This window comes from Myxine glutinosa, chromosome 7 (genome assembly GCF_964187855.1).
Source record: "Myxine glutinosa chromosome 7, kmMyxGlut1.1, whole genome shotgun sequence".
Classification (NCBI taxonomy): Eukaryota; Metazoa; Chordata; class Myxini; order Myxiniformes; family Myxinidae; genus Myxine; species Myxine glutinosa.
Genome location: NC_136267.1, coordinates 34985881 through 34993864, shown reverse-complemented (window position 1 = coordinate 34993864; position 7984 = coordinate 34985881).

The following is a 7984-nucleotide window of genomic DNA, read 5'->3' as shown; positions in this document are numbered from 1 at the left end:
ATCACGGCCCTTTTCCTGGATCCACTGTTCTCTAGTATCCTCCGTACTAGCTAGCCTTTACCGTAGGATTTCAGACCCTACTTTTCATGGTCCTTTGAGCCGGATAACGAACAGCTGGACAAGGAAATCATGGACGAGAATGTCGCCGCTACCCTGACTGCGGAGTGTACTCAAGCAGCAGACAATACCAGCGACATTATCCCGGTTAGTCCTTTAACGACTCATGGCACGAATCCATTTGTCTCTGTTTCGGTGGCCGCCGTCAGCCCCGCGCCTGTATCAGCCACCGAATTACCGGATCCGGCCATCATCAGCATTGGCAATGAATTAACGGCGTCTTCCCGACCGGAAAAGAATATACGTATCCCTGAACGTTTGAAAGACTATGTTCTTAACTACGTACCTTCAAACACGAGTGGTTCTTCCCTTAATCAGGAGTGTGGGCCGAGTTCTTCTTCCCGACGACATTCGTCAGGAAGCCACCGACCAAAGACTGCCTCACTATGCAGTGCACATAGCTCACGACGCAGCTATTGTTCCAGCTACAGCCGTACATCCATTACATCCCAACTCAGTGGTGTACAATCAGCTATTCTAATGGAAAAACGAAAACAGTATGAACTGGAGGAACTGACATGTCAAGTTGGGGAGGATGAGAGAGCTGAGAAACGTGGACAGCAGCTGCAGGATGAAGTCCTTCAGGCTCAGGAGATGGAGCGCCAGGCTCAGGAGATGGAGTGCCAGGCTCAGGAGATGGAGCGCCAGGCTCAGGAGATGGAGCGCCAGGCTCTGAGGGAACGCGAGACCTTGTCCGTCCAGCTAACAAGACAGAGACATCTGAGGAAGGCCGAATAGGAACTGGAGGAAGCACGGTTGATAGTGTCGTTCTTAAATGCAGGAGATGAAGCGCCCACCTCTCCAACCGGGCGTCCAACCGTTACCGCCCAGCATACAATTCTGCACGGTGGTGGAGCGTCATGTACTCCCTCAGTTCAACCAAACAAACCATTGCCAACGCAGCTGCCGCTACTGCGGCCAGAGCCGGAAATTGCCATCACTGCCGACCTGCAATCCACATCTACTCCTCGAATAATCATCAATGACAATCCATCACCGAAAGAGAAGGTGAAGCAAACTCATCCAACTGCATATTCATCCGCAACCACAGCTCCATTCCAAGCTTCAAATTTTCATCCTAACATGTTACCATGTCATCATGCACCCTATCTACCACCCTCGACTTTACCACATGGGCATCCAGTTCACCCATCTGAGACGCCTGCAACACCCAACCTCATGGACCTACTAATAGCTTCATCCTATAATAATAATAATAATGCATTTATTTTATATAGCGCTTTTCAGGAAGCCCAAAGATGCTTTGACAGAGTGCAAAACATAATGCATAGCAAAACATAAAAACAATTGCAAAAAAAGAAGAATCAATAGGGAAATATTCAAAGCACAAAGGAGGGAGAAGGAGAGGAGATAGTCAGGGGTTAGATGCTGTGGGTTAAATGTTGAATGCAGTGTTGAACAGGTGGGTCTTGAGTGATGTTTTGAATGTGGTGAGTGAGGAGGAGTCTCTGATGGTGTGAGGTAGCGAGTTCCAGAGGGTGGGAGCAGCGATGGAGAAGGCCCTGTCCCCCCAGGATCTAAATTTGGTCCGGATGGGGGGGGGGGGGGTCAGGAGGTTGGTACCAGCAGAGCGGAGGTTGCGGGTGGGAGTGTGTCTGGAGAGGAGGTCAGCCAGGTAGGATGGGGCCAGGTTATGGAGGGCTTTGTAGGTCAAGAGGAGGATTTTGTACTGGATTCTCTGGGAGATGGGGAGCCAGTGAAGCTTGTAAAGGACGGGGGTGATGTGGTCACGGGTCCGGGAATGGGTGAGTAGACGGGCAGCGGAGTTCTGAATGTATTGGAGTTTATTGGTGATTGTTGAGGGTGAACCATAAAGGAGGCTATTGCAGTAGTCCAGACGGGAAGTGATGAAGGCGTGGATGAGGGTTTCTGCAGCCACGGAGGAGAGGGATGGACGGAGACGGGCGATGTTTTTCAGGTGAAAGAAGGCTGTCTTTGTGATCTGTTTAGTGTATTTGTCGAAGGAGAGGGTTTGGTCAAAGATGATGCCAAGATTCCGGATGTGAGGGGAGGTGGATACTGGGAAACCGTCGATGTTGAGGGCAAAGTTATGGGTGGACTTGGTGAGCGTTTTTGGGCCAATGATGATTATTTCAGATTTATCACAGTTAAGTTTGAGGAAGTTGATTTGAAGCCAGGATTTTATTTCAGTGATGCAGTTTGTCAGGATAGAGTGGGTGGCGGTGGAGATGGACTTAGTGGAGATGAAAAGCTGGATGTCATCGGCGAAGCAGTGGAATTGGAGACCATGACGGCGGATTAAGTGACCGAGGGGGGACAGGTAAAGGATGAAGAGGAGGGGGTCAAGAACTGAACCTTGGGGGAGACCTTGGGGGAGGGGAGCAGTGGGGGATTTGCAGTTATTGATGGAGATGAATTGACGTCTGTCAGAGAGGTATGATTTAATCCAAGAGAGGGCAGTGCCGGTAATGTTAAAGGTGGTTTCAAGTCGGGTGAGGAGGATGGTGTGATCGATGGTGTCAAAGGCGGCGCTGAGGTCGAGGAGGATGAGAATGTTGAGGTTGCCAGCGTCAGAGGAGAGGAGAAGGTCGTTGGTGATTTTGAGGAGAGCAGTTTCAGTACTGTGGTTGGAGCGGAATCCGGATTGGAATGTTTCATACAGGTTATTGGCAGAGAGGTGATGTTTGAGTTGAGTGGCTACAGCGCGTTCCAAAACCTTTGACAGAAAGGGTAGGTTGGAGATGGGTCTGAAGTTATTTAGGGTGTCAGGGTTTAGTCCAGGTTTTTTCAGAATGGGGGTAACAGCAGCAATTTTGAGGGATGGTGGGACGATGCCTGTAGACAGGGAGGAGTTTATTGTTGCAATGATAAGTGGAGAGAGAGCAGGAAGGGAGGCCTTGACAAAGCTGGAGGGGATGGGGTCAAGAGTGCAGGTGGCAGTTTTCATTCCGATGAGGAGTTCAGAGAGGTCAGTAGGGGAGACTGGGGAGAATTGAGACAGGGGATGGCAGGATAAGGGGGGGCAGGTGGTTTGAGGGGGAGCGGGTGCGGCGGTGGTCAAGCTGTTGTAGATGTTTTCAATTTTGCGTTGGAAGAATGAAAGGAAGGAGATGCAGTTGTCTATTGTGAATGACTGGGTGGTGGTGTTCAGGGGGCTGAGGAGTTTGTTTATTGTAGAGAAGAGTGCTTTTGGGTTTCCGGAGCCAGAGTGGATAATTTGAGAGTAGTAGGCGGAGCGGGCGCGGGAGAGGGCATCTTTATAGTGTTGTATGTGGTCCTTGTAGGCCTGGGAGTGAACTGTGAGACCTGTTTTATTGCGGAGTCTTTCAAGTTGGCGAGCACGAGTTTTCATCAGGCGGAGTTCAGGGGTAAACCAGGGAGCAGAATGGGTGAAAGAAACTGTTTTGGTTTTTATAGGCGCAAGTTGGTCAAGGCAGGAGGAGAGAGGGTGGTTGTAGTAGTCAGTGAGGTCAGAAGGGGTGTGGAGGTCAACGAAGGGAGAAGTGGACATTTTTTCAGAGAGGGTCGATGAGAATGAGGTAGGTGAAAGAGCGTTTAGCTTACGGAAGTTGATAGTGCGATAATGCCTTGGTGCTGGGGTGGGGATGTTGATGGTCAGAGTGATGGCTCGGTGGTCAGAGAGAGTGAGGTCGGAGCCAGAGAGATGGTGCAAAATTAGTCCAGTAGAGCAGACAAGGTCCAGAATGTGACCACGGTTATGGGTAGGAAAGTTGACATGTTGAGTGAGGTTAAAGCAGGTGAGTAAATCAGTGAAGTCAGTGGTTAGCGTGGAGTCAGTGGAGTCCATGTGGATATTGAAATCACCAAGGAGGAGGATTGAGGGGGAGAGGGAACATAGCTGGGTCAGAAAGTAGGAGAAGTCAGACAGGAATGATGGGTGTGGTTTGGCGTACCAAAACCGAGTCTGCCTTATTTCCACAGTGGCAGAGAAAGTGACTTTGCCCTTCTCAAGCTTGCATTGGATCGCCTGATAAGTAATCACACCTACTTGTCAGGGGAGTACAAATATCAAGTACTCTTAACCCACCTGAAGCTACCAAGTGCATACAAACTTGCTCAGGCCTACGTGCATGATCCAAAGCCATACACGGTGGCCTTATGGGCCCTGCGGGACAAGTATGGACAGCCAAGGCAACTCGTACAGAGCGAAATTGGTGCCATCATGAACATGGCACCAGTGAGGACTGGAGATGCAGAAGCCTTTGAAGAATTTGCTCTCGCAGTGCACTCCCTTGTGGGTATGTTACAATCCCTCGAGGGTGAGCATAGATCTGAACTACGATGTGGCTCACATGTAGACAGGCTAATTAGCAAACTGCCTCCGAGCTATCGTGATGGATTTATTGAGCACTGCATTAACCAAGGACTTTTAAATGCAGATTCTAATCAGACCTACACGTTGCACCATCTGGCAGCTAGGCTGCAGGCGAAGGCCCGAGCTAAACGTATAGCGAACCAAGCTGCTGTCCTCTACAAATGTGAGGGCCAGGGATTAGAGAGAAAGGAACAGCATTCTTCATCTTTCAAGAAGAAAGAATCACAGGCCTCGGTGTTTCACAACTCTGAGTCACCAATAGCTGGCACGAGGCCACAGCCATTGCGTAATGTTTCTTCAACAACCAAGACCAAGCCTTATTGTCCTCATTGTGACACCAGTGATCATTACCTCGGTTCCTGTGCGGAATTCAAGAAGCTTTCCACAGACCATATTATTAAGTGGATAAGGGAACATGACTGTTGCTGGAGGTGCGGTAGGTCACACCCAGCTGATGGCTGTACACTTAGGAAGCCATGCATTGCTTGCAACGAGTTGCACCTAACCATCCTACATGATGCAGCGCAGAGATCCAGCGATACCGTCCTCATGACAGGCTCTGCACCATCTGCAGTGTACCTTGACAAGCCTTCCCGTCCACATGATGTCCTGTTAAAGGTCGTAAAGGTGCTTCTTCGTGGCCCACAAGGGTCCATAGAGACCTATGCCATTCTAGACGATAGTTCAGAAAGGACTATGCTTTTGAATTCAATAACGGAGCGGCTGAACCTGGTGGGTAAACCTGAAGCATTACTGCTCAAGACAGTGCGAGAAGATAAGTTGCAGTGTACCGGAGCTTCTGTCAAGCTTCAGATATCATCGGTCGAGAACCCGAACCAGAGGTATGGGATAGATGCAGCATTCACTGCCACAATGCTGCGCTTATCTGAGTATTCGTACCCAGTGGCCGATCTTCAGAAACGGCACCCCCACCTAGCTGGGATACCACTCCCTTTGATTAACAAGGCTCAACCAACAATATTGATCGGGTCAGACTATCCGCACCTCATCTTACCAAAGCAACCTGTGCGATTTGGCCCCATGGGTGCTCCAGTAGCAGTTTGTACCAACCTGGGCTGGTCACTACAAGGACCGGTCAGCGTACTAGAGCAAAGTGATGTGACTGAGCTCCGGAAGTCAACCTTCTCTGGAACAATGTCGGTGGACATACAGGCCTTCCCTGACCCTTCACAGTACAAGACTTGGAACACTATGGTTGTGGCTGCACAGCAGTGTCCCAACGGGGTGGCCTACGATCAAGACTATCTTACCTTAAGCGCTCACCAGCATGGGGAGATAGAGAATCTTCTGCTTCAACGCTCACAGCACAATAGTTTTCCGGACGAAGTCCAGATACTTGCCACGGGTAGGGATTTACCCATCAGAGGTCGACTGGCATCTCTCTCACCTGAATATGACCGTACCCTTGGTCTCATCAGAGTAGGAGGAAGACTACGCCATGCGGATGTCCTTACACAAGATGCTGTGCATCCTATTGTTTTAGATCCTCCTCACCCAGTAACCAAGCTCCTCATTCAAGAATGTGATGACCAACTGCTTCACTGTGGTCCGGAGAGAATTCTTGCTGAAGTACGTAGCAAGTACGGGATTCTGCGTGGTTGAGAGGCTATTCGTCGACACCAACATCAATGCCACGAGTGCCGAAGATGGCGTGCCAATCCAGAGGTGCCAAGGATGGCTGATCTACCTTCTGCTCGGTTACGACTATACAAGCCTGCCTTCAACTCTACTGGAGTGGACTGCTTCGGTCCTTTCACCATAAAAATTGGAAGACGAACGGAGAAGCGCTGGGGTATAATCCTCAAGTGCCTCACTACCCGCAGCGTACATCTGGGCCTCCTGGAGGGCCTTGATGCTGAAGCCTTCCTAATGTCCGTCCGTCGCCTCATCGCCCGTAGAGGGAAACCTCACGAGACCTTTCCGGGCTCAGATGACCGTGCTCGAACTGCCAGCGTTCAAGTTCGTGGCAAGAACTATGTTCGACCACTTGCTAAATTGATCCGGCTGTCGAAGCTTCAATATGATGGGTGAGGGGTGAATGGACTGAAAGACTTTCCCTTTTTTCAAATTTATTCCACAAATTTGGGGGTGGCTGTTAGAAAGTCTCTGATGTTATGCGTACGATATACGTGAACGTTTCCTGCTTTGCTTAGGAATGTTTTCTTGCAATATGTTGATGCCATGTTGGTGTAGTGTGAGCCTGTAATTCTTACTTTTTTCTCTTAATTTGCACCGGAAAGGGAGGAGACTTCCGGCTTCTTGCTGATGGCTCGTGTGAGCAAGTTGATTGCCGCCATCTTTGCCTTGTTTTATTAAATGTTGTGCCGAAAGGGAGTTTAGTGTCTCGTCCTGTCCGAACCGTTTGATCACGGCCCTTTTCCTGGATCCACTGTTCTCTATTATCCTCCATACTAGCTAGCCTTTACCGTAGGATTTCAAACCCTACTTTTCAGTGAATATCGGAAAGACGAAGGTGATGGCAAGTGGTAAAGCATGTGGTGAGGTGGAAAGAACTGGGAAGTGGCCGTGTGCTGCATGCTGCTTTGACATGCAGGCCCTCATGGCGCAGCTACAGGCGGTCATACAATTGGAGATGGCAAAGAGTAGTAAGCAGATGGACAATAAAATGGATGCTCAGAGTAATAAACTTGAAGAGCAAGTGGGAAGCCAAATTGGGAAGTTAGACAGCAAAATTGGGGGAATGAGAAATGATTTGGGAAGCAAATTGGGGGGATTAGAAAGCAAATTTGGGGGATTAGGAAGCAGATTGGGGGATTAGGAAATCAAATTGAAGGGTTTAGAACCCGAATAGGTGGCCAGATAAAAGCATTGGGGAAGGACTTTGACCGCAGGTCAAGTGGGAATAGCGCATTTGTACGTGACAGGAGCGCGGGAGAAGCGACGTTGAGCAAGGCAAAGTCACGTGGACCGGGGTAGAGATCGTGACCCGGGGTATAGGGAAGCCGGCGACCGCCGAAGTAGAGAAAATTTTAATAGAGCCAGCGGTCGTCGAGGGAAAACACATTGAAATTAAAGAAAAAGAAATTAGAATCGAATAAATCGAACAAATAGTCGAAATTGAAAATGAAAAGACGACGGAGGTAGTCCAGGAATTGAAGGGAGAGATGGATAATGCACAGAGTCCGTGCTCGCATCATGATGCCATGCTTAATCCTTATAAAGATTTGCAGGTGTTGGAGCGAGGAGGAAGAGGAAGCGCCCAGGTGAGTCGGGCTGTGGTTGGTGCAAAAACAATTTTCGCGCGCTTGGGATGCAGGCGTAACCCGGGTGCTCGTAAAAGGGCCGTGGTGCGCTGTGTGAATGGCAATGGCGCGCGTGTGAGGAAAAGGTGTGTGAAGGTGAACGGCGCGCGTGTGCGAATGACGACAGAGTATGGGAGTGATACCGAGTGCGAGAGTGAATGCACATCGGAGTGTGGAAGTGGAACGACGAGTGATACGGAGAGTGAGATGGATGAGGAGCGGGTGCGAGGATGCACACTTGGAATGGTTGAGCGTGTGCGAGGAG